Source organism: Ailuropoda melanoleuca, chromosome 8 (assembly GCF_002007445.2).
Source record: "Ailuropoda melanoleuca isolate Jingjing chromosome 8, ASM200744v2, whole genome shotgun sequence".
Classification (NCBI taxonomy): Eukaryota; Metazoa; Chordata; class Mammalia; order Carnivora; family Ursidae; genus Ailuropoda; species Ailuropoda melanoleuca.
In genome coordinates this window covers 10,839,201-10,865,383 of record NC_048225.1, presented here as the reverse complement: position 1 = coordinate 10,865,383, position 26,183 = coordinate 10,839,201, and the positions used below count along the sequence as shown (strand labels likewise).

Below are 26,183 nucleotides of genomic sequence, written 5' to 3'. Positions count from 1 at the left end.
AAACCATGATGTAGGTAATCGACAACATTGGTTTCTGTAATCTACACATGTAGGTTAACATTTTAATCTCTTTCTCTTGCGTTTTAACAGACCTTCCCAAAACTTACCAAACAAGAATGATTGATAGAATTTCAGTTGAAAGGGGCAGTATATTATTAGTATGAGTATTATAAAAATTATAATAATCCTATTCTTCCTTAGTTTTTCACTCTAAACCATGCCCCAGATACCCCTGAGCCTCTGACCTACTCTTGCTGCTTCTAGGAAAGAACAATTATAATGGAAACATAATCTATTTATCCAGTTTCCTCTGGGTAAGGGATAATAAATTTTCTACTTATTTGCCCATGAATGATGGTTCACGATTCAGTGCCCAGAAAACATTCCCGTGGTCAAAAAATATTATCATGTGCCAGGAACTGTTCTAGTCTTTAGAGATAAAGTGGACAAAAAGGCACATGAATTCTCTGCCATCAAAGAACTTACACTGTAATAAAGAAAAAAGATAAAGATATAAATTAATTGCAACTTGCTAAAGCAATGTCAACAAAGTATATGATGTAATAGAATGGACAGTGATGACATGCTGGTGATGGAGGCGACAAGTTATAGTAGAGAAGGCATCTCAGAGAGGAAGGCATTTCAAGTGAGATCGTACCAGTGGAAAGGAGGCATCCATGAGAGAAAGCAGGCACAGAGAAAATGACCATTGTAAAACCCCTGAGATATGATGGAGCTTGGGATATTTAAGGACCAGGAGATCATTATGCCTGGAGTATTGTCAACACAGAAAACATGGAGGGAAAAGTTAGAGAGGAAGACGGGGGCCAGATCACGTATGACCTGAATAGCCTACGGCAAGGAGTTTGACTTTTATTCTAATTACAGTGGGAAGGCGTTTGAGGGAGGAGAAAATAGAAGGAGCGGGGAGAATAAGAGGAGGAGAATGCAAGGGAGGGAGGGACTTGTTTCCTGAACGTGGGCCTCACTGCAGACTCTTGCAGTTGCTGAGGTCAGAATGAACAAGAGTTGGGAAACCATGGGAACCCAGCACAGCTTGTGCTCTTCTGTTAATGAAGTGACTTTCCCTGACCACTCTTCAACTGGGGTGAGATGGATAAAGGGGCATTGGAGGTCTTGCTAAAGGGGCAGATTTTTTAAAGAGACACACAGAGGGCTACAATTTTAAAAGAGAGACTAAAAATTAGAATGTGACCTAGCGTTTATAAGAAGAGAAAGAGAAATGTGTGCGTAATGTAATATATAAATCGTATGAAGTGTAGGCTCAGACAGCAGGACACATTTGGAGTAGCTCTCAGAGGCTCAAACCTCTGCTGCTTGCAACAACCCAATCTTCATAAACACAGGCGTAACTGTCCCTGTGTCTCCTTGACATTTAGTGTGGTCATTTCCTGTCTGAGACGGCTGCCAAGCATGTGCACAGCAAATGCAGGTTGGTCTTCTAACAGGAGGAAAGGGTGAAAACATCTGGCACCCAGCCCTTTGGGCAGGACGGGTTCTTACAGATGGATCAATACTCCTAGAAGAAACAAAGAGGTAAATCTTTCCAAGGAGAACCATTATCAAGTGGCAAGGATGTTATGAAATATACTGAGAAGAAACTAAGAAGGTGAGTGTTTTTTAATTACATATGTGAGGATCCTGCTAAGGAGAATGTTTGAAAAACTGGTATGTTCTAAGTACCAGGTGCTGCTGAATTCCTGTAGTTGTACTCTCTCGTCGTCGTATCACTCCAGATCCAATTAGAAGGTAGAAACCACACTGTGAACCAAACCAAGGAGGACTCATGGAAGTACTAAATGCTTAATAAAGGAGTGATTGCCGTATATAAGGAAACCATATGGTACCCTTAAGGTAGAGGGAGGGAATCCAAGGAAGGAGCGACGTGGAAGGGGCCCTCCCAAGGCAGAAAGAAGCTCAGACCTTGCTGGTGGCAGCAGAGGCTGATGGTTGGCCCAGGCCATAGCTGGCGTGCAGTCTGGGCAAGCGAGAAACAGCCGCCGTGGTGTGAGCAGGGCGCCGGTGATTGGCAGGCAGGCGCACAGGCATGCAGGGCAGGCGGGGACCTGGGATGCAGGCAAACTCTGCGGGAGACCTGCCGAGGGAATGGGTGGCCACGCAAGCAGGAGGCCTTCATAGCAGGAAGATCTCTGGTGTCCTTTTCTGTGTAGCAAAGGCCAGGGAAGGTTATCACTAGTCCGGGACGGGGCTGCAAGGTCACCAAATGATGGACAGGTTCTGGGAACAAGACTGGAGGAGCTCCACCAGACAGCCCATACCCACACCACCAGCCCGCTGCAGAGCCCCTGGAAATAGCAGCACAGCTCCTTCCTCCTGTAACGTCTCTCCAGTGCCCTCTACTGAGCAAGTTTAACAACGAGCACGAGAGACGCTGGAGACGATTGCGGAGAGCATATTGGAGGGTGAGTTTGGAGTTGAGGGACAGTAAGTTGATAACCGTTATAGTCATCAGCCTACTCCTTTTTACTGGGTCATTTCCTTAGGAAACAAGACCATGCTCTAATAATACTCTATATCTTTTAAAAAGTGCACAAAAATTTTAAAACATATATATAAAAAACCCTTTCTATAGATCCCTGATATTACATTTCTCTTCAGTTACTGTCACACATCTCCCCTTTGAACAAAACTTTCTTGAAAATGTGATTCTATATTCACTGTCCTTACTGCCTCCTATTCTCTGTTATAACACGTTCCACGTTGGCTTATGTTCTCCACCACTCCTGTTAAGGTCACCTTTGTGTTGTCAAATATAATGGCCACTTGTCTGTGTTCATGCGTCTCAGCCTCTCGGTGGCATTTAAATTGAATTCACCTTCTTCATTCAGACTCTCACTTTCCTTTGCGTGACATGACTCGTTCAGCGTTTTCCTCTTGCCTGCCTAGAGACTACTCCCTCCCCTTTGGCCATTCCCCCTCTGCTACTTGGCCTCTAAATTTGGAATAGCCTGGGGTTCAATCCTATTCACCTGCTTTGCTCTGTAGTCTCATTCTGGGTGATATTCACCCTCTGGTTTAAATACCGCCTATGGTTTTAGCGACTTCTAAATATTTGTCTCCAACTCCGATCTCTCTATTGCATTGAGGAATTGCATATCCAATTGCCTACTTAACTCTCTATTTTCCTGTCTAGGAGGTATCTCAAACTCACCGTGATGAAAGTAGAATTCTTGATTTATATACCAAAACACACCTGTCCCTAGTCGTCTCCAATTCAAGAAGTGTTAGCAAGACCCATACAGTAGTCAGGAGCTATCCTTTATTCACCCATTTCTCTCCTCTCCAAGTCCTGCCATATTTTGTTATATGTAGACAATCTGTCCCTTTACTTTCATTCCTACCATCCTGGTTCAGGCTCTCCCACCTCTCTCCTGGAGGTAGGCAACAACGGGTCTTTCTGCTTATAGTCTTGAAACCTCTGTAAGGCATTCTCTACACAGCAGCCAGACTGGTCTTTTGAAACTGCAAATCAGATTATTTCACACCCTTAGATAAAATCTTTCAGTGGATTCTACATCCAGCCTCAGGGCAAGTGTCTCCTAAGAGATAATTCTTCCTGACCACACAATCTAGATGTAGGTCCCTCCATCTCTCTATTAGTTAATTACTTTATCATGTTCCCTTTTTATGTGACTATGTATCACTATCCAAGATGATCTCTTTTAGTTTTACGTGTGATTTTTACCTGTTCTACTTAATGCTAAAATTCTAAGCTCCTTAACTGTGTGGGTCTTACGTTGCTCACTAGATGTTTTATCCACAGCATCTAGAAAATGCCTGGAATATATTGGTTCTGTCTGTAGATGTTGAATAAAATAAAGACTCCTCTTACATTTGCCAGGGAGAAATCTAGATGCAACAATGGCTAACAGACAGCTATTTGGAATTACAGAGCTATTTATGTGCAGAATGGCATGGCATGTAGTAAGGACATGTTCTCTATCAGGAGAACATGTCCACGATTATTACAGAAAGACTCCAAGATTCATCAGGTCTGCAAAAGCCCATGAGATGTCTATCACAAAATATTTTCATGTTGTGACTCAGAAATGAAAAACTTAGGGACAAAGATTGTACTTTTCATTATTACCTATTGATGACTGAAGCTTTAAAAGGGAACAGAGAGTATGGACATTTGTTAATAGTTGCATCTTCGTGTTGCCAGGAAAGATTTGTTCTTCTGGAACATGAACAGTGACACTGATCCAAGTGGCTCCTGGAAAGGGCTTGGCACACTTAGAAAAACAAGGAAGAATAAGATTTGGTCTCTGACCAGAAAGTATTTATAATCCAACCAAAGAGATAAACTTGCATAGAAGTAACTTCGAAATGAAACCAGGAGTTTGCCTGCATAGTCTGAACTTCTGCGTCTCATTCTAAGTCAGACTGTAAACATGTCCCTTTGATGGGTTTCCCACTTCCAGAACTAGGTAAGGATCATGTTGGCTGTATATTCTTGCCTTAAATCTATTGTCCAAGCTGTTCCTTTTCAATGGGAAGAAAACCCTTCCTAGCATTCTCTAATTAAAGAGAACTGTCCTCCTTCAAGTCCCAGATCTATACAGGCGTACTCAACCACTCCCTCTTCTGTGCACTCATGGCACTATTTTCATATGGCTGTAATGTAATATTGTATTAGAAATAATTCTATATGTGCCTGATAACATAGATAACACTGAAACCAAACTACATCTTTCACGAGGGCAGAGAATATACCTTTATCACTTATAAACCTTTCCAGACCTTCAGAGCTGAGAGACCATCCATGGATTCCCAGTTGTTTCCAAGTCTGCAATTGCAGGCATGCCGTACATGACTGGGACTAAATAAATAAATGAGTGATTAAATAACTTAGATGACTCATGGGGATAAAGCAAACTTTCAGATAAAACTTCCCTGGAGATAAAGGTTTAATGACGGGAAATACGACTCCCTCTCTTACCTGCCATCAACTATATTATCGCTGTATTGAACATCTATTGTTTCTGCCCTGACCAATACTCCTCCTTCTAGTAACAGAGCCCCTCTTTTCCTAGAGAACTGCACTTACTCTGCTTTATACCACACTAGTGGAACTGTCAACCGCGTGGTTCTGCTTCTTTGGATCCTATCCATCCATGAAAGCACTATCTCCGGTGCATAAGTGGTTGGTCCTAGCAGAGTCTATCGGGATTGTTATTTTTGGTGTTTTTTCTGTGACCTATAAATTCTGGAACTCTCATTGGGAGATCTTGAACACTGAAGACCACGTATGCCTTAAACTTCTTGAGACTACAGTGTGAAAAGGATCAGTCTGAGAACGGATCCAAGGAAAGCGGACAGTAGACCCTAGAGGCTTAGAGAGCAAGCCTGGCTTACCTTATTTGACCCCTAGATGAGTCATTCAGTTTCCTTTCTCTTTTTCCGTTAGCTGTCATGGAAATTACTACCATGAGTTGGAAGCTACAACTGGAAGAGGCCTGGATAATGTGTTTTTGTAAGGTCAACTTGCCCCTGGAGAGTAATAAATAGAGATGGCAGATGCAGTTGTAAAAGTCATTACAAACCATAGAAAATTAGCAGAATTCAACAGTCCTAGAATCTGTGGTTGATACAAAAACAACTTTATGGATACTCTGATGGGAAATAGTTGAAATGATAGTACTTCTGTCTTTTGCTTTGAGTCTTCTGGAAATAAGTAAGGGGGACACAAAGAGTTTGTATGGAGACTGAATGGTTTTATTTCATATATTTCTTCTGAAACAAATAGTGAAAGAAACAAATTAAAGGAACTGCCAAGTGCCTGCATATGTTTTTACACTTAATCCTCACAAGCCCTAAGAAATCTGTACTGCTGATATCCCACTTCATAGATGACTAAATTCTGCCTATAGATGAGTAGAAAGATAAAAACTTGTCCAAGATTCTAAAGTCAGGCTATGAGAAACTTTTGTTTATAAATACCCAGTGATAAAAGATAAACAAGTAACTCACAGTATAAAGGAATAACAAGATGTTAACAGTAGAAAGTGGGAAGCTGATGATAAATAAGAAAAGCTATGGAATTTATTCAAAATGGTGGACTTGGCACATGCTGTAACCTTCCCTCTAAAATAAGTCCACAGAAATGTCTGGAAGGAGATTTATAAAACTTCATTACCATGACAGAAAAGAAGAAGAATTTCCTTCAACAAAACAGAGAACGCGAGAAAATCCAAAGACTAATATCAGAAGGAACGAGATTAAACTTGAAAACTCCATTCCAAAATGAATTCGTGTCTGGACTGCCACAAAAGTTTCATATGGCAGGATCAGGAGAGAGCCCTTAGAAGACTGTAGTCCCCTAAGTGTGCAGTAGTATGTCTAAAAGCCAGTGTGTATACCTTAATTTAAAAGTAATTTATTGCTAATTTTCCAACGAATCATCATCACTGATCGTGGATTACTGTAACAAATATGATCATGAAAAAGTGTGAACTATTGCAAGAATTACCAAAATGTGACAGAGACATAAGGTGGGCAAATGCTACTGAAAAAAATGGCAGCAATAGATTGCTTTATGCAGGGTTGCTACAAACCATCAATTTGTAAAACAAAACAAAACAAAAATGCAGTATCTGCAAAGCACAATAACGTAAGGTGAGTCTGTATAAGTAGGCCAGTCGTGAATCTCAAATTCAAAGATGCATACATAACCAAAACTTACCAATCATTTGAAAAAGGCGAAAACCTTAAAGAAAAAGCTTCAAGCACAATGAGAAGAAATTTGCATGGCCAGGAAACCTATTGATATATAAAATATATATATAAAATATATATATATAATATAATTCATCACTGGAGTGACATGAGAAGATATTGCAGCCATTCTTAGAGTTAGCTAGATGTTTGCTAAACTAACTGTGTGATAGATGAAATAAAGGAAAAACTTGAAGGATACACTTAAAATCAAAATGAAAACAATACACTGCAGAGGAAAGCATGTGAGGACACAGCAAGGAGGGGACCAAACTTGTCAACGTTTTGATCTTGGATTTACAGCTGCCAGAATGGTGAGAAAATTAATTTCTGTTGTCTACACCACTCAGTCTGTAGTATTTTGTTATTGCAGCTCTAGCAAACTAATACTGATTTGAGTATAACAGCATAGCAATAGAAGAATTGTACATGCTAGTAAATTCTAGATGAATCTTTTAAAGTAGAAATTTAAGCTTACTGTTCTTTTTAATTAAGAGCAACTTATAAAGAAATATCTTATTTTAAACCAGAAAAGGCAAAAATGTAACAAAGGAAACACATTAAAAAAAAAAAAAGAAAAGAAAAGAAAAAAGAAAGAAACCAAGAAAGACCTGGAAATTAGGTTTACAAGGTAAGATGGTAGAAGTCTGTATATATCAATGATCATATTATATAAAAAAGAGTAAATTCCTAGTCAAAAGAAGGTTCAGGTTAAAATAAAAAACTAAGCAGACACTTAACGTGCAACCCAGGCCTTGCCGTCCTGGACATTTATCTCAGAGCACGGAAAATCTGTGTTCACAAAGGAACCTGTACGTGATTGTTCATAGCAGCTTTATTTGCTGTACGCTGAACTTAGAAACAATCAAACGTTCCTCAGCAGGTGAATGGCTGTGCAAACTGTGGTACATCCATACAATGGAACGCTAGTGTTAAATGGAAAAATACAAAGGAGCAGACTATTGGTACATCCAACGGCTTGGATGGATCTCTATGCTAAAAATAAGTGAAAAATCTCAAAATATCACATATGATATAATTCCGTTTATATAACAGCTTTGAAATAATAAAATTATATAGACAGAATAGATTAGTGATTACCAGAAGTTAGGAATGGTGGGAGAGCAGGATGGCTGTGACTACAAAGGGATAGATGGGGGCGATCTTTGTGGTGACAGAACAGTTCTACATCTTGGTTGTAGTGGTAGTTACACAAATTTATATATGGGATAAAATGATAGACAGCTATACCCATGACTTTTACCAATGCCAGATTCCTGGTTTTGATCTTCTCCTACAGTTAGGTAAATCGTAACCATTGGGGAAAAGTGGATGAAGGGCGCAGAGGATCTCCCTGTACTATTGTTACAACTTCCTGTGCATCCGAACTGTAAGTGCAGGGCACTGTTCTAAATATTGTCATGTATTAATTTAATCCTCATCGCAACCTTATGAGCTGCATACCTGGAAACTAATCATGGTAAGGCTCGATAAGTTGGGTGGCGGTCGTGGTTTTTCCCATACAGTGAATAAGGGCCCTTGGTAAGCATGTGAAAAACATTTGTTCATTGAATAAATGCTATTAGACAATTACAATATTGAATAATAAGAGGAATCAAAAACAAAGTTGAAATAAATACTAGATAAAATAATATAATACAGAAGGAGATAATGGGAGCCAACTGTTTCTTTGCATAAAGGGAGCAGCAAAAGATAAAGATCAATTTTAGGTTTTGTTAAATATGCATATTAAAATTTTTAATTCATAAACTGGATATAATATAGAATATTTTATATTCTATATTCTATATATAATGATTAAATTTCCAAAACTATAAAGGAGAAGGAAGGAGAAAAAAATGTAATCATCAAAATATAAGAAGATAAGCCACAGAGTGGCAAAAAATATTCGCAAAAGATATGTATAATAAAAGACTGCTATCCAAATATACAAATAATTCTTAAAATTCAACAATAAGAAAACAACTCAAAAAATGGGAAAAAGACTTGAACATTTGCCTCACTAAAGATATACAAGTGGCAAATAAGCATATGAAAAAATGCTCAACCTCTAATATTATTGGGGAATTAAAAATTTATAACAAGAATGCGAAATCACGACGTACTATTAGAAAGGCCCAAATCCAAAATCCTGGCCACACCAGATGCTAGGGAGGGTGTGGAGCAACGGGAACTCTCATTCACCGCTGGTCAGAATGCTGGATGGTACAGCCACTTTGGGAAACAGTTCAGTAGTTTCTTAGAAATCGAAGCATCCTCTTACCATATGATCCAGCAATTATACTCCTTGATAGTTCCCCAAATGATCTGAAAACTTATGTCCACGCAAAAATCTGCACATGGATGTTTGTAATAACTTTATTCATAATTGCCAAACCTTGGAAGCAACCAGGACGTCCTTCAGTAGGTGAATGGATAAACTGTGGTACAACCAGACAATAAAATTTTATTCAGAGCTAAAAAGAAATGAACTATCAAACCATGATGAGACATGGAGGAAACTTAAGGGCATAATATTGTTAAGGGAAAGAAGCCAGTCCGAAAAGACTACATACTATATGATTCCAACTATATGACATTCTGGAAAAGGCATGAGACATTAAAAAAAAAATCAATGGTTACTAGGGGTTAGGAAGGGATGAATAGGTGAAGCACAGTGGATTTTTAAGACAGTGAAACTATTTTGCGTGATAGTACATATCGTTACACATTTGTCCAAACCCATAGAATGTATGATACCCAAAATGAACTTATCCTAAACTGTGGACTTTGGGTGAAAATGATGTGTCAATGCAGGTTCATTGATTGTAACAAATGCACCACATCACTGCATGATGTCGACTGTGAATAGGTGGGGTGGGGGAGGATGGGGCATATGGGAAATCTCTGTACTTTCCGATCAGTTTTGTGAACCTAAAAATGCTCTTAAAGTCCATTTTAAAAAGAAAAGTAATCATTCCATGAGAGGACAGGAAAGAAGGGTGTGGGGAGGGTGGGGTAAGAACATAGTAAATACAAAGCAAAAAAAAAAAATGGTAGAAATAAATTCAAATATACCCATAATCACAGTGACTTTAAGTGGATCAAATTCTCCTTGATGTTCAATATCAGTGATTTATAAATTAGAATTAAAAAAATTTAAATCCCTCTTTAAGCTGTTCAAAAGATACAGCTAAAACATAATGACGCAAAAAGGTTGAAGGTTGAGGAATGGGAAAATAATAAATATAAACAAAAGGGTGGCTGTAATATCAATTTTAACATAAAACAACTGTTGGGAGAGCATAATGACTAATTAATTGTTCTATTCTATAACAGCTGCTTCTACTTAGACCGTATTCCTGGAGTAGTACGTCTCCGTTCTGGATCTGGCACTTGAAACGTGAGTCACTAGAAGGGTATATTGTCCTCAGGGAATGTCTAGACATAGGACTACAGTGCCTCAGAAAGCAAATAAACCTCTGGGTAGGATGAGATGTTCTAGGAATAAGTTTGTTAATGTCATAAAGATTATAACCTTGGGACAACTAGATTATGAAATTCTTAAGATCAAGGATAATGTTCTATTATTCATATTTGAATCACTACCACCTAAAACATTATAGGTATAAAACAAATGTTGGGTGAATAAATGAGTGAATTAATATATTATGTACATCGTATATTATAACAATTTAGTTCCTCATTATCGTGCACTTACCCAAATTATCAGTACAGTAAATGTTGCTGTACTTTATGCCAAAGGCCTATAACATGCAAAGGGAGTATCAGGACATCAGAATGCTCAGATAAACATTGACCTGGCTTTTCATGCTCCCTTGTGAAGATTCCTCTGCTGTAACCTCCTGGCCTGTGGTGTATTTCTACCACCTCTTTTCTTGCATAGCCTTTCCTTTATCACAGTGATTCTCAAAATATGGTCCACAGACATACACATACAGTCCACGTGCCAGCCCATTGACTACTTTTACTGGTCTTTAGCAAGATACATACAGAAATTGAGAGTAAGCATTTGAAACATTCTAGACAATGTCAATTACCATGACAGTTACACAGATTTTTATTGTATTTTCCAAAGTCATGGTAGCTGACAGTTTGGAAATAAGTAAACAACTTGTCTCTCGGCACAGATAGTTCAAGAGGCTTTGTGCCAGGGCTGTTGGCTGAATATAAGTCACTTGGGATCTTCAAAACCAAATCTTAGGAATTGGCACAGGGTTTAGGCATCCAGCCATAAAAAGACAGATGAAGCTGGAGTTTATGTTTCAGAGCTAAAGTACTAGTCACATGGCAAAACCAAAGGGGGTAGGTGGGAAGGGCCCGAAGCATGGAAGAAGAGCTCCCTCGACAGAAATGACTTGGACCCCCTTTCCCTATCCTACAGAGCAAATAGTCCTTCCTGTTTTATTGTGTCCTTTTCAAACTGGTAGAAATATCTCCACCACCCACCATTTCTCTGCATGGTGTCCACCAACAATGTGTCCTAAGTGGAGTCCGCTTCAGACCCCAGGTTTTCAGAGCAACGGCTATGCATACAGTAGAGCCACTGGGGTATTTTACACTATGACCACAAGGACCTACGTGTCTTAAAACTAAGAAATTTCTATTCCGATGATTTCTGGTAACATATGGGGAGAGATACAGGAATCTCAAAGATTTTCTGGGTGATTTTCTGGGACCCACCCAGTCAGGAGAACCTGTTGAAGTCTGTCCCCATCCAATTGCACTATTCCTTATTGCCTCTTCAAATTTCTGCCCTGGGTTCATCATAAACTAAGTGACAGTGAATACAGATAGATGAAAATAAATGTCTTCAGGGACAAGAAAAAATAAGTTTTGTAGAGCCATAAGAGACCGTTAAGAACTCAGGTACTTTTCCAACTACCCAGATGAAGAAGTCACTAAAAGAGGTGAGTAAGCAAAACTATAGAGACTTCACGGTGTCTAATCTTGCCTGTGGTGAGCAGGAGAGAGGAAAAAAACAAAGCAAAAGGAATTAGAAAACTGTGTCCATGCCAAAATCTTTTTTCAAGTAATTAAGAAAGAAAAAAGGGGAAAGTTCAGAAGAAAAAAATGTAGTAAACAAAACTGATTGCAAGAGCCTCTCTTCATGACAAGAACAGGCTAGTGTCCTGACATGGCATGAAAATAAAATTTTTTTCTAATAACCAATGATCCAAAGTACCCAGTGCTCCATGGGGAACACACATATACAATCACTCCACCTAACATCTAGTTGGAGAAAGAAAGATGTCAAAAGTACCTGCTTACAGCTGATAATATTTTTTTGCCTTGTTTCATGTATGACACTGACTGGGTGGAAAAATGTATAAATATGTTACAGAAATTTGGAATGTGGGAGAGATCACTGTGGTCCAGAATTATTCTGGAAAGATTTCTGTAAAGATGGGTCCTAAGCTGGGGACTGACTGCCTGTCAAGTTTGGATTGGTACAGGGCAAGCCATGCCAGGTGGAAAGTAGGATGTGTCATAAAGTCAAAAAGCAGGAAGATTTGTTTGGTTTGTGTCTTTGGATATGTGAGTATCCTTGTACTGTGTTTTATGTGTATGTTTTTAATTTACATAAATAATTTTGTGATAAATACTATTTTTTTCTTCACTTAGCAACGTGTTGAGCAACCCTCCATGTTGCATGTAAATGTCATAAGTTGCTTCTGACTGCTGTAGATTGTCCCACATTACACATCCACTGCATATGTCTTAACCATTCATAGTAACACATATTATAGTCCATCTAATTCCCTATAATGACATGCACAGATATAGAGGAAACTGAAATAAAATTTTGAAAATGATTTTTTTTTATGGACCTAACTGAAAAGTCTTCTGATATTCTCAAATTGGACTGCTTGGACTTAGGACATAGTTACGCACAATTTCAGGGGGAAAAAAAACTACCATATTACTTTCAAACTTTATTATACTCATTGGTGCACTCACCAAGAGTACAACAGACTTATATATAAAAATGCAATATATGTTATGACCCAGTTGCATTTAAGTGAGCAAGGTAGAGTGGTTTAGCTTTAGAAAACATTTAAAGATAGAGACACCATATAACCACCTCAATGATCAGAAAAAAAGCCTATGACAAAATTCAATTTCCATTAATTCAACTTCCATTAAACACTTAGCAAACTGTTTTTTAGAAGATAGCTTCATTTTTAATTGAAATATACCTGACAGACGATGTTATATTCATTTCACATGTACCACATAGTGCTTCAACGATCATGTACATTACACGGTGCTCCCCGCAATAAGTGTAGTTACCCATCTGTCACCATACAAAGTTATTACATTATCGATAGTCCCTACACTGTATGCAACGTTCTTGGGACCTATTCATTTTATAAATGGAAGTTTGGACTTCATAAACCCATTTATCTATTTCACACATGCCCCCCCCCACATTCCTTCCTTCTGGCAACCACCAGTTTCTCCTCTCTATTTATAATTCCGTTTCTTTTGTTTGTTCATTTACTTTGTTTTTTGGATACCATATTTAAGTGCAAATACTAGGATTTGTCTTTCTGTGACTTATTTCATTTAGCATAATATCCTCTAGGTCTATCCATGTTGTCACGAATGGTAAGATCTCATTCTTTTTTATAGTCAAATAATATTCCTCTGTGTGTGTGTGTGTGTGTGTGTGTGTGTGTGTGTGTGTATACCACATCTTCTTTATCCATTCATCTATCAATGGATGTTCTGGTGGCTTCCATATTTTGGCTATTGTAAATCATGCTACAATAAATGTAGCAGTGCATGTATCTTTTTGAATTAGTGTTTTCATTTTCTTTAAGTAACTATCCAGTGGCAGAATTATTAAGTCCTATGGTATTTTTATTTTTAAGTTTTTGGGTAACCGTCATACTGTTTTGTGGAGTGACTGCACTAGTTTACATTCCCTCCAACTGTGGTATGAGTTTTCCCTTTTTCTACATCCTTACCACTTGTTATTTCTTGTTAATACTAGCAATTCTGACAGGTGTGAAGTGACACCTCATTGTGGTTTTGATTTGCATTTTCTTAATAATTAGTGACGTCAAGCATTTCTTCATATGGCTGTTGGCCATCTGCATGTCTTCTTTGGAAAAAATGTCTATTCGGGTCCTCTGCTCATTATTAATCAGATTATTAGGGGTGTTTTGGTATTGTATGAGTTCTTTATATGTTTTGTATATTAACTTCTTATTAGATATTATCATTTGCAAATATTTTTTCATATCCAGTAGGCTGCCATTTTTGTCTTGTTGATGGTTTCTTTCAATGTTCAAAAGCTTTGTATTTTAATGTAATCCAAATAGTTTATTTTTGCTTTTCTTTCCCTTGCCTGGGAGACATATCTATAAAAATGTTGCTAAGGCCAAGGTCTAAGAGATTACTGCCTATGCTTTCTATTAGGTGTTATATGGGTTCAGGCATGTCTTTAAACCATTTTGAGTTTACTTTTGTGAATAGAGAAAGTGGTCCAGTGTCATTCTGTCCAGTTATTAAAGAGATGTCTTTTTCTCATTGTAAATTCTTGCCTCCTTTGTCATAGATCAATTGACCATATAAGAGTACGTTTACTTCTGCACTCTTTGTTCCATTAATATATGTATCTGTTTTGGGGTTAGAACCATACTGTCTTGATTACTACACTCTTGTAGTAGTGTTTGAAACTGGGATTGTGATACCTCAAGCTTTGTTCTTCTTTCTCAAGGTTGCTTTGGCTATTCAGGGTTTCTGTGGTTCCATACAAATTTAGGATTATTTGTTCTAGTTCTGTGAAGAGTATTATTGATATTTGGTAGAAATTGCACTGAATCTATAAAATGCTTTGGGTAGTATGGATATTTTAATGATACTAACTTTTCCAATCTATGAGCATGGTATACCCTTCCATTTGGTTGTGTCATCTTCAATTTCTTTCATCCATGTCTTATGGTTTTCAGAGTACAGGTCTTTCACCTCCTTGGCTAAATTTATCCCTAGGTATTTTATTCTTTTTGATGCATTTGTAAATAGGACTGTTTTGATTTCTTTTTGGCTACTTTATTATTGGTGTATGGAAATACAAAAAATTTCTGTATTTAATTTTGTATCCTGAAACTTTACTTAGTTCTTATAGTTTTTTGGTGAGGTCTTTAGGGTTTTCTCTATGTAATATCTTGTCATCTGCAAATACTGACAGTTTTACTTCTTCTGAGAAGAGAGTTTCCTTAATCTAATAGAAAGAATTAAAAACAACAAATATCATAGATCAAACATTATACGTTTAATCAAATATGGGGAAATTTGAAATTAACAATGGGAACAAGTCAGAGCTACCCAATATGGCCACTTCTAATTATCTTTGTTCTGGATGTGTACTGAAACAAAAACACTATAAAAATAGCAAAGCGTGGTAGGCGGGAGCAAGGAAGGGGTAATGGCACAAGGGAATTTCTGGGGGGTAATAGTAAAATTTTATGTATTGATTCTTTTTTAAAAAATTAGTTTCAGAGGTAGAATTTAGTGATTCATCAGTTGCATGTAACACCCAGTGCTCATTTTATCAAGTGCCCTCCTTAATGCCCATCACCCAGTTATCCTTCCCCCACCCACCTCCCCTCCGGCATCCCTCAGTTTGTTTCCTAGAGTTCATTATCTCTATGGTTTGCCTATTTTCATCTTATTTTATTTTTCCTTCCCTTCCCCTATGTTCATCTGTTTTGTTACTTAAATTCCACATATAAGTGAAATCATATGGTATTTGTCTTTCTCTGACATACACAAGTGTATGCATGTGTTACTGCTCATCAAACCATTCACTTAGAATGAATGAACATGCTCTTATTGCATACCAGTTATACCTCAAAGTTACAAAAAATGCCTATTACAATTCCTAAGCAATACCTCAGCAGTAACTGTACCAGGTAGCAATAGTAATGATGGAAAAAAGACTGCAAATTGAAAATATATTTAATAGTAGTTATAGGCAAGCTGAACTGCTAGGGGAAAAAACTCCCAAGCTATGATAACTCAAACAGGATATGGGTTTGTTTCTCTCTCATGTAATTGTTCAGGCAGGTTCTGCTCCTTGAGGTCATCTGGGAAGCCAGATATCCATCACAGAATCTCTACCATTCATTACCAGTGGTCTTAACCTAAGGCCAGTGGACACCCAAATGGTCCTATAGACAGAATTTAGGAAGTCTGTAAACTTGAATGGGAAAAAAATTATATCTTTATGTTCAGTAGTTTCTGAATGAAGTTTAGTAATCTTTTTAATTTCAAATAATGACAACAAATCATAGTAGCATTGACAGTACCTGTGGCCTGGTCACCAACTGAAATCACAGATATTTTCATATCACAATTCAGGCATGACAGAATCTGGAAATATCACACTTAACATCATTTTTAAATTATTACGAAATATTGGACTTGGTTGCTAAATACTATTTGATGTGTTAGTAAATAAAGACTTGCTATACAATATATAATGAATTAGATTATTTAAAATGTCGATAACTGTACTTCAACAGGATTAATTTTTGTTATAATTCTATACATTTAAAAACATTATCTGCAGAAGTAGTCCAAGGGTTTCATTAGGCCGCCAAAGGGGCCCATGCTACAAAGAAGTTTTAAGAACACCCCTCTTAGGATGTTGTCATTACCCCCATGGCCAAAGCCAGGCTGCTGCCCTATTTAATTTGCATCAAGTAGAAAGAGAAAAGCATGGAGGAGCCATATCATGGCCTTATGGGAAAGGCCAGGGTGTGGCACACACCCTCTTTGTCTGCATTCCACATTCCACTTCAGCAACTCAGTCCCATGGCCACACCCAAACACAATGGAGGCTGGGAGACACAAATATTGTACTTTTCAGGTGTAGGGTGGAAAAAGTTTTCCACAACCCTCTTTGGGGCACTGGTTTGGTGTGAAAATTAAACTGACAGAGTAACAGGACAGCATATAAATTTCACTGAATTTTTACTAGTACGTGGGAGTCTTCACAAGAGAATGAACACCCAAAGAAGTAACCAGAACAGAAAGCTTTGACATCTTTTAGACAAACAATAAATTTGTGAAGGCATAGGGGTTTGGGCTAGTGCTAGTCAAACTAGGGCTAGGTACTTCTTATCTTCCTTAACTAGTTAACTTCCTTAACTTCCTAATTGAGGTAAGTAAGGGTTAGTTTAACAAATTTGTTTGTAGATTCCTCTGGTGCCATCTCTGGGCTGATAAGTGTATTGCCAATAAAATGAGATTGGGGTGGGGTGGGGTGCGGGGTGGTTTTGTTTTTTGTTTTGTTTTGCATTTACTGTTTCTTAATTGCCTGCAGCTCAAAATAATTTTTATGTCAAAGAGGCAAATCTTGGGGTGATATATTCTGGTTTCCTTCATAGGCCTGTGATAAGGCACCAGACATACTACCCTAAGATAAATATTCCATTACTTAGCTACATTTCTGTTTTTAGTGATGAAGGGGGCAACTTCATGTGGTCTCTGCACATTGGCTCAGTCATGTCTGAGGATGATTGAATATAAACATAAGGAAATTAAATGAGTCAAAGGCAGTGGCCAGTTTTCAGATTAGTGATACTATTCACAAAGAGAGGGAGAAGAAGAAACAGAATAGAAAACATTCCGTTGGACAAGCTGACTTGAGATTTCTGGGAGCAGTAGTGTACTGATAAGCCTGCTTCCTGAAGAGTAAGGGGCAGGAGAAAAACCCATTTGCAGCATTTGGTGATCCCATCGTGTAAATCTACCCCTCATGGCCATTTTCAAGCTACCAAGACGATGTCATGGCACAAGGGGTTGGGAAGAGATGAGCACAATAAGCTCTCGAGAGCTAGCGTGAACTAGTGTACTTCTGCGGGTGAGGGCGAGGATTTCCAAGCAGAGACATTCTGAAGGAATTTGCATATGCAGAGCTCAGGTTTAGGAGTAGAATCTGGGTGAGACGTTGATTTGGGAATCAATGAAATTATCTAGCAATAAGATTCTTTTTAAATAACAAAAAAAGGGTGCCTGGATGGCTCAGTCAGTTAAGCGTCTGACTCTTGATTTCAGCTCAGGGTCATGGGATCAAGCCCCATGTGGGGCTCCATGCCGGGCTGGGTATAGAGCCTGCTTGAGATCCTCTCCCTCTCCTCTCCTCCACTCTCTCCTCTCTCTCCCTCCTGCCCTCCTCTCTCTCTTTTTCTCTCTCTCTCTAAAAAACAAAAACAAACCCTAACAACAACAACAAAAAAGACAACAGCCCCAAAATGGGGTCGTTTATACTAAGCCCCATGTCACAAAACCAAGACTTAACGTTTCAGCTCTCCCAGAAATGGACTCCAAATGATTGAATTAGTACTCATTTGATCAGCACTTAGGTAATCTGCCTAATTGACCCTTGCCATCCCTGAAAGAAAAGTAACCTTGCAAAAACCAACCTTCTTTTTTGCCTAATATATAAGTTCCTGTTCTCACTCCTTTCTGTTCAAAGAAGTTTTTCATTTTCTACAGCTCTTCCTGCCAGATTCAAATTAATTTTTGCTCAAATAAACTCAAATATTCAATATGCCTCAGTTTACCTTTAACAATTTTACTATTAGAAGAGGGAATTGTATGAGACCCCTGACAGCCCTCAGAAGCAAAGAGCAACCAAGCAAACCCCTTGAACTCACTGCTTTCTCATCTCTGAAGGTTGTAGGTAAGTCCTTTTCTCATCCTAGCTCTGCAGTTTTTTATTGTAAGCTTTCAGACTTTATTTGAGCATTTCCTTCTCCAGACTGGTTCCCAAAACTGGCCAGAGTTGTACTGGCTCTGACTTAGAAACCGAACTGGGTCCGGAGCTGGACAGCATACTTAAACTGGATGGGGTCTGGAGTGAGGTCTCAGGTGAATAAAATTTTGTTTTGAGGCTGAACAAACAGGTTAACCTTATCAAAATAATTTCAAATTGCAGTGGCCACAGTGGAGAACTTTTAACCTACATAAACTGGAAAAGAGGAATCTCAGAGAAGCACTCACCATAAAGGGTAAGAGAGAAAATTATTTTTCATCTTCTAAGTTTCTGGTGAACAGAATAAGACCTGCTGGGATACCCTACTCCCTCCAGAACCTGCAGATGGGATCCTGGGAAAACTGGCAGAAGCTGGCAAAGGGTAATTCTTATCAAAGGCAGCTCTCCCAGATCTCTCTACCTGTGGTGCCTGATTGAGAGAAAAGGGTAAAATTTCACATAATGTCTTCTTTTCCAAATTCAGATTTGCGGGTAAAAAACATTTGTAAGAATTAGATCTTGAGTTGTGACTTATGAGTTTGCTTTTTGGTACCCATCTGCTGTATATATTTTCTCTTTCAGAGAAAGCTATTGACTTCTTGTTTATCTCATTTTGTGTCCTGAGAACTTGGCTTGACAACCATGAGGTTGAGGGCCCCATAAACATGGCTGGATAGAAATGTGAGTCACACCCCACTTCCAGCTAGATATGGCTGAACAGAGATATGGGTTGTGTTCCATTTGCTGCTGGGGTTCTACCAACTGCTGCAGCTCTCAGAGGAATTGTCTGTCTTTTGGTTATCTTTTGGTCTTAGAAGAGTAGTATATTTTGCACCCTCTTTAGGGAGATGTCTTGTGTCTATGAATTTGTTTAATACTGCAAGGAATATTTACTGTTTGTCTTTGCAGAAACCGGGCAAGATATTCAAAAAGTTTCTCTTAAATAGCTTTGTGGTCAAAAGTTGGTCAAATTGGCAGCTGATAGATCCTGAGAGGAACTTTTTTAAAGACCTTCTCCCCTGAGCTAAGATGAAATTCTGTCCCCAGAGGGAAAGAAAAATATTCTGAAACCTTTGTGGGAAGACTTACTGAAACATTCCCAAGACAAACAGCTCTAAATCTAGAACACAGGAATCTTTTGATTTCCATCTTATCATTCAGGTTGCAACCCAATTCTTTGAGGAATTAAAAATAACTGTCCTAAAAATTGAGGACAACTTGTACAACTTGTCTTACAAGTTGAATCTTTACAGAACAGAAAAAGCCTACCTATCCTTTTTACCAGTCTGCAAACCTCCCCTATTTATCTCAAAAGGCTTGTAGATATTGTAAAAATTCTGGTCTTAGGAAACAAAAGTTCTTCTTGGAGGAACTTTCATCCTTTTTTATGTGCCTTTGAGATATAAATATTCTACCCTGTTTTCTCTCAGAAATGAGGGCCAACTCTTTGAAATGAGGACTTCAGAGAAGTAGTTTTTATCAGGAGGAAAAAAAGAAAATGAAAGGAAAGACTTTTTGGAAACTGAGCAAATAAAAAATCTTAAAAATCTTCCACACAAATAATGAAAAGTTGAAGCCATCTGGGCAATTAACCTGAACTTATTCCATCTGCCAGAAACATAATTTGGATCCAACTTCTTAAAAATAAACTAGTGAGTTTTACACTATCACACCTGTCTCATGGCTAAAATTTTAAAACAAAAACTATAAGATCTATGTTTGTATCTTTCTGGACGTTTATGTATGTCTGTTACATACACATAAGTATGTATTTATGTTCTAGAGATGTGAGATTTTTTTTTAACCTCTGGATGACATTGCCAAAATTACTTTGTGAATAACTCTATTTGGTTAGCTTAAATTAAATATACTCTCGGGAATATAGAAACTACCCAAATGTTTTTCAACTTCATGTGATCTAGAATAATCTCCAATAAATAAAGACTAGTTTAAGTTCGTCAGTCTAATTAAAACAGCCAAACTTTAGAGTTATCAGCATTGAATACAACGCAGACATACAAATTCTACCTAGGTTTACTAAAAGTTAAATTAGCTCATGTTATCTCTGTTACAGAATTTATCAGCAAGAAAAATAACTCAACATGACGATTAGCTGTTTAATGTCTCGTGAAACTTACAGTAATGTAAACATAATTGCTAAGAACAAGTAAATCGATGTAAGTAAGATAAAAGTTTATAAATGAACTTTACAACAATAATTATGTTTTATGGTATGTCTACTTAAAAATAGTTTCCAAATCTGTTTAGTGACTTGAAACCTTACAGTTATCTGGAGATAATTTAAATGACAGGTATCCATTAAACATCTAGATTATTTCCAAATATTATAAAATATTGAAACATCACTGAACATAGATTTATCCACTTTGACTTCCTTCTACAGAAAAACTAAAGATATTTGGGTCTGTTAGTAAACGTGTTTTGTGCCACATTAAAAAATTTACTATGAGGAAGAATATATTTCTAGAAATCATAAAATGCATATTTTGCCAGTCCACTGAATGCTAGTGTCTACAACTGCTTATTTCTGAGTTTTCATTAGGAATTAGGAATTCTAAGGGTTAAGAATGCTAATCAATATATGTAACTAAAACTACCTCAAAGTAATAAGGGTGAAAGGAAACAACTGTGTATGAAAAATAGGTAAGGCAAGTAAAATTATTGATTGTTCCAGAATTAGAAAAAGGAAAAAAACATAAGACAAAGTATGAATGGATCTAAAAAAAATTGTGTAAGTATTATGGAAAAACAATCTTGGGAAAAGAGTGTTATGTGTGGTCAAGTTGGCTAAGATTGGAATGGACTGAAAGTTTTTTTAATGAGTTTTTTAAAAAATATTTATTTATTTATTTACTTACTTACTTACTTATTTATTTTAGAGAGAGCATGCACTCCAGCAACAGGAGGTGGAGAAGGAAAGGGAGAGAGTTCCAGACAGACTCCCTGCTGAGCACAGAGCCTGACACAGGGCTCAATCCCATGATCCTGAGCTCATGACCCGAGCTGAAACCAAGAGTCAGACACTTAACCAACTGAGGGAGCCATCCAGGTGCCCCTTTAATGAATTTTAATATCAAAACTACACAGCAAAATTAGAATTTATTTTATTCTCTATTAATAGCACGAAGTTTTCTTGGACTGTTGGTCTACTCTATATAACATATTGTGAAGTTTTTCTTTTTAACCCTTTGGATAATCTACTTGGAAAGCAATGATTTTATATCTTACCAAAATAATTTATTGTGCTTCATGTTATCTTTATCAGATCTTTTATTACTTAAGAAAACTCAGTCCTTACAATATTAAAAGACCTGAGTTTTGTTCACAACTACGTAACCTTCTGTAACTGCCTTTAAAGTCTGCTGTTGTCACTTGAATTAAACAGATAATTGAGTATTATTTTATAATGCTTTGTGATCCTACTAGTCAAATGTTCAAACCTTTTGACATTTTGACAGCTTCCCAAAATTAAATTCTAAATGCAGTCCTTTTGACCACACAGTAACTTTGAGATTTCCCAGAGGGTCCCTGGAAAATCTCAAAGGATTTGTATTTCACCCTCTAAAAGAGAAATAAAACATTACGTTTATTTGGTGTGTGAAGTTACGTGGGAAGCACTGTCAAGTGATTAACCCTTCAGGTTATATTTGTATGAATGCATATTAATGTTATTAGTATAATAGTTGTAAAAATTATATGAAATTCCTAAAAATCAGATATATCCTGGTATAATGTTATCAGTCATAATTCCAGTTATTATTTTAAAATGCTTTATGTTACAGAAATAACCAAATTTCCTTGTTAATTCCATTATAATTACTCTCGCCAGGTCTTTCACCATAGGTATTTTTAAGTCTTGTCATTCACAGGCAATTATTGCTTTACTCTAATGCTTTTGCAAAAGTGAGATTCGTGGAAAGGACCCTACCGAGTATTCCTGACCACTGACAATGCTGCCAAATCACAGTGTGTTAAACTCTGGGTGCATATTTCACAGCCGAAGGAGCATCATCCTGGTATCTGGTCCTGTGCAAATGCTGGAGACCTCAAAAATCACGTTGACTGGGGAGAGAAGTAAGTGACACTGAAGAAGACTGCCTCCTCTCATGACATGAGATAAAAATGTTCTTTCCATTTCTCTCTCACTCTCTGACCACCCTTTGCCACATTCTAACACCATGAAGATCTTTAGGAGTCTTTTGCTTACCTTTGGCCTTGCTCTGGCCTGGAAGGGTAATGCCATTTAACACACCTCAGGCCACTGCAGGGAGGTAATTTAATCTCCAGATACTGTTAGATCTGCCACAGTGCAGTTGGTCCTATACTTCCACCTGTCACAAACAACTCCCTGATTTCCAACACCGAGTTTCTCTGGAACAAACTCAGCCCTCTCTCTACCATGTTAGGTTCCCTAACCCTGGAGGTCCATTTCTCTGTCACTGGTTAACAACCCCAAACCCAGAGAAACTTGCACCAAGGCTCTGTACAAAGACATAAGGCAAGGCTGACCAGAATAGAAGCATCCATGTAGCCTACAGAACCTAAAGTCTTACTGGCCCTGATGGCTCTCACCTTCCTAGCTCTAAGCCACAGACGTAAAAGGAATTACCAGGAGGTATTTGAAATTCAAAATCTGCTTCCTTTGGCAGATACATGCACCCCTGGCTGCGAGTAAGTGTCAATGAGGCTATCACCAAGAACTTCTCCTTAACTCTGAAGGATATTGCAGAGCCTGGTGCTAAAGCAACAGCTGCCCAACAAACCCTTGGACTCTGTGGCCAAAGTTGCACTTGATTATCTTTTAGCTGAGCAAGGAGGTGTTTTTGCAATACACGGATTTATACTCCTAGGCTAGGAAAAGGAAGAGGGGGTCTGGAACTTATGCCAAAAAAGCGTACTTTGGAATGGCATAATCTGATACTCTTTATTTAACATTTGAAACTTTCAAGAATGTCACAGTTCAAAAGATGAGTTGGCAGAATGCTCCCTGTCTCACTGAACTAGTCTCTTAGTGCTGAGAATAGGTCAGTTCAGTTAAACGGTTTTGTCTCATCTGGATGTGGTGATGCATGTGGGTCCCAATTAGGCCTATATGGTGTCAGCGATTAGTATTTAAAAAGAGGCATTACTATGAAAACAAAAGAAAAATAATGCTTAATGGTTGGAGCAGACTATAAATCTTCCCCAGTCCCGAGGGAGGTAAGATTTCTAGATGTTGGGCTGGAAGCATCATCAGATGGGAGTAAGGGCAGGCAGTGACAATTGGAGAGATTCTCCTGGTTTGCAGTTTGAATGTCTCTGGTGATCTTTCTGAGTGGCTCAAACAGCAAAAGGCACAAAAATTGTCCATACGTGAGCTGTTGTGGTGATTTCTCTTTAGTTTATATAAAGTTGTCCAGCTTTAGTTTGCAGGGGGAAAAGCAAACTCTGTTCCTAGTAATTTCAAATCAGAAGGATGGGGGGAAATTGGAAATGTTACTTAGGAGACATGTAGCCAGATATTTGAGGAAGCTAGAAGAATTTAGGCTCTGGGCTTGTGGGTAAATAACAAAATCTTAAAAACAATGAATAGGTCTAGAATCTAATATCCCCAGAGATGCATGATAGTTTCCCACTGAAATATTTTTTTCAATGTATAGTCAACCCTATTTCTATCAGAGATATAATTTGAGACTACTTTGTTTGCAGAATCAGTCTAGCCTCCTTACACTCAGCCTGATTATTCAGGTATCTGCAGCGAGAGTAGTGATTAACCATGTAGGCTCTTTTAAAGTTTCCTTTTATAAGGAATCTCAGGTTAGACTTTTAAAAACCTCTTGAGGCTAGAAATCCAAGTTAAGGACTTGCCATCAGACTTTGCTAAATACCTATAGATTTGGGATGATTCTTCTCTTCTTGAAGTCCCCAAAATATCCTGAGGTATCTGATGCTCCAGGAAGTGACCTTCCTTACTCACCTGGTAAGGATTTCAGGAACCAAGTGAGCAAGGAGCCAGGGCAATTTTCCAGAGGGGATTTATTGGTTTCGTAAAGTCAACCTTAATCCTTTAAAACTGTCTTGTCATATAATATTCTGTGCATGTTGTTCTCAAAGAGAACAGTCAAGCTTTGGTAATAGAACCAGTGTTTCCAACTGTGTCCTGCTATAGAAAGAACATATTTTTATTGAGCTTACACAAATAACTATGTTGCAATGGAAATAAGACTACTCTCTGAGTTTCGAATTCTGGAGGAGGTAGGTAGGGAGAGAAAGCAATTGTTTCATTTTTGTTCACAAAGATACAATTTTCCAAACTTCTGGAAGTCACAGATAGCTTAAGAGAAAAGAGGGAAAAGTTCCCTTAAATCTGGAAAAACAAAACATTATAAACCAGTAAATGTTTCAAAGAAAAAGTCATAAAAAATTACACTTATCCTCATGAATATATTCAGTTCCATGTAATTAATTCATGCCAATCTTGATCTTTTGTTAGCAGTTGTGTAAAGCCATCAGTTTCCTTAGAGTGCTGTAAATTCTTACTCAGTTTAGTGGTATGATTAGAAAGTTATCAAAACTCTGTACTTGTCAGAGTCCTTTCCATGAATCTCCGTGAACAGTATCAGAGAAACAATAATTGTCTTTAATGACAAAAGAAAAAATGGACATGGTTTTAAAAAAAAAAATCCCGTAAGACTGTCAGCCAATTTTTCAGAAGAAACTGTGCAAGCCAGAAGGCAATGGCACGATATAGCGAAGTGCTGGAGGGAAAACCTGTAACAGGAACACTGCTCAGCAGGGTTCTCATACAGAATGGAAGGACAGACAGAGTTTCACAGACAAATAAAAGTTCTAGAGAAGTTCATCACCACTAATTCAGGTTTAAAAGAAATGTTAAGGGACTTTTCCAAGGGGAAAAAAGGCCATCATCAGAGTGAGAAAAATATTTTTAAAAGTTTCATGAGTAAAAGCAAACATACAGTAAAAGTAGTAGATGGATCACTTGCAAAGTTAGCGTGAAGGTTAGCGGACAAAAGTACAATTAATTATATCTAAACATTAGGTAAGAGTACTCAAAATAAAAAGATATAAAATGTGACAACATACATAAAACCACTTTGTTATACCACACACACACACACACGCACGCGCGCACACACACACACACACACCTCAAACTGGACTTCTTTAAAGACCTACGTGTGTGACCTGAAACCTTGATGGCAGCATAGGCAATAATCTCTTGGACATCTAGCATTAGAAACTTTTTCTTCTCAGGCAAAGGAAACAAAAACAAAAACATTGGGACTACACCAAAATAAAAGACTTTTGCACAATGAAGAAAACCATCCACTAAAAGAAAAGGGAACCTACCAAACAGGACGGTATTTGCAAACCATATATCCAGTAATGGGGTAATTTCCAAAATATATAAAGAACGCATACAACTTAACACCAGAAAAAACATGATTTTTTTAAATGGACGGAGAGAGGCACCAAATAGACACTTTTCCAAAGACACATGAAAAGATGCTTAATATCACTAATCATCAGGAAAACACAAATCAAAACCATAATGAGATACCACCTCAGACCTGTCAGGATGCTTAATGTCAAAAAGATAAGAAAAAAT

At 37.7% G+C, this 26,183-nt stretch overlaps 1 long non-coding RNA gene and 1 pseudogene across 3 annotated transcripts in view; both read left to right on the top strand.

Moving 5' to 3' along the window:
• Window positions 1–21,507, top strand: part of LOC105240863 — a 21,765-nt gene extending 258 nt beyond the window's left edge. The window contains exons 1-8 of one of the 3 annotated variants that reach the window (XR_004627012.1): window positions 1,438–1,630; window positions 4,208–4,472; window positions 8,060–8,149; window positions 10,099–10,162; window positions 18,737–18,809; window positions 19,136–19,234; window positions 20,628–20,730; window positions 21,454–21,507. This is a non-coding gene — a long non-coding RNA (uncharacterized LOC105240863). Of the gene's footprint in view, window positions 1–1,437; window positions 1,631–4,207; window positions 4,473–8,059; window positions 8,150–10,098; window positions 10,163–18,736; window positions 18,810–19,135; window positions 19,235–20,627; window positions 20,731–21,453 lie in introns of those variants that run through there. The other 2 variants (XR_002144134.2, XR_004627013.1) reach the window with 2 other exon arrangements.
• A 3,259-nt stretch (window positions 21,508–24,766) lies between these two features.
• Window positions 24,767–26,183, top strand: part of LOC100477502 — a 43,774-nt pseudogene continuing 42,357 nt past the window's right edge.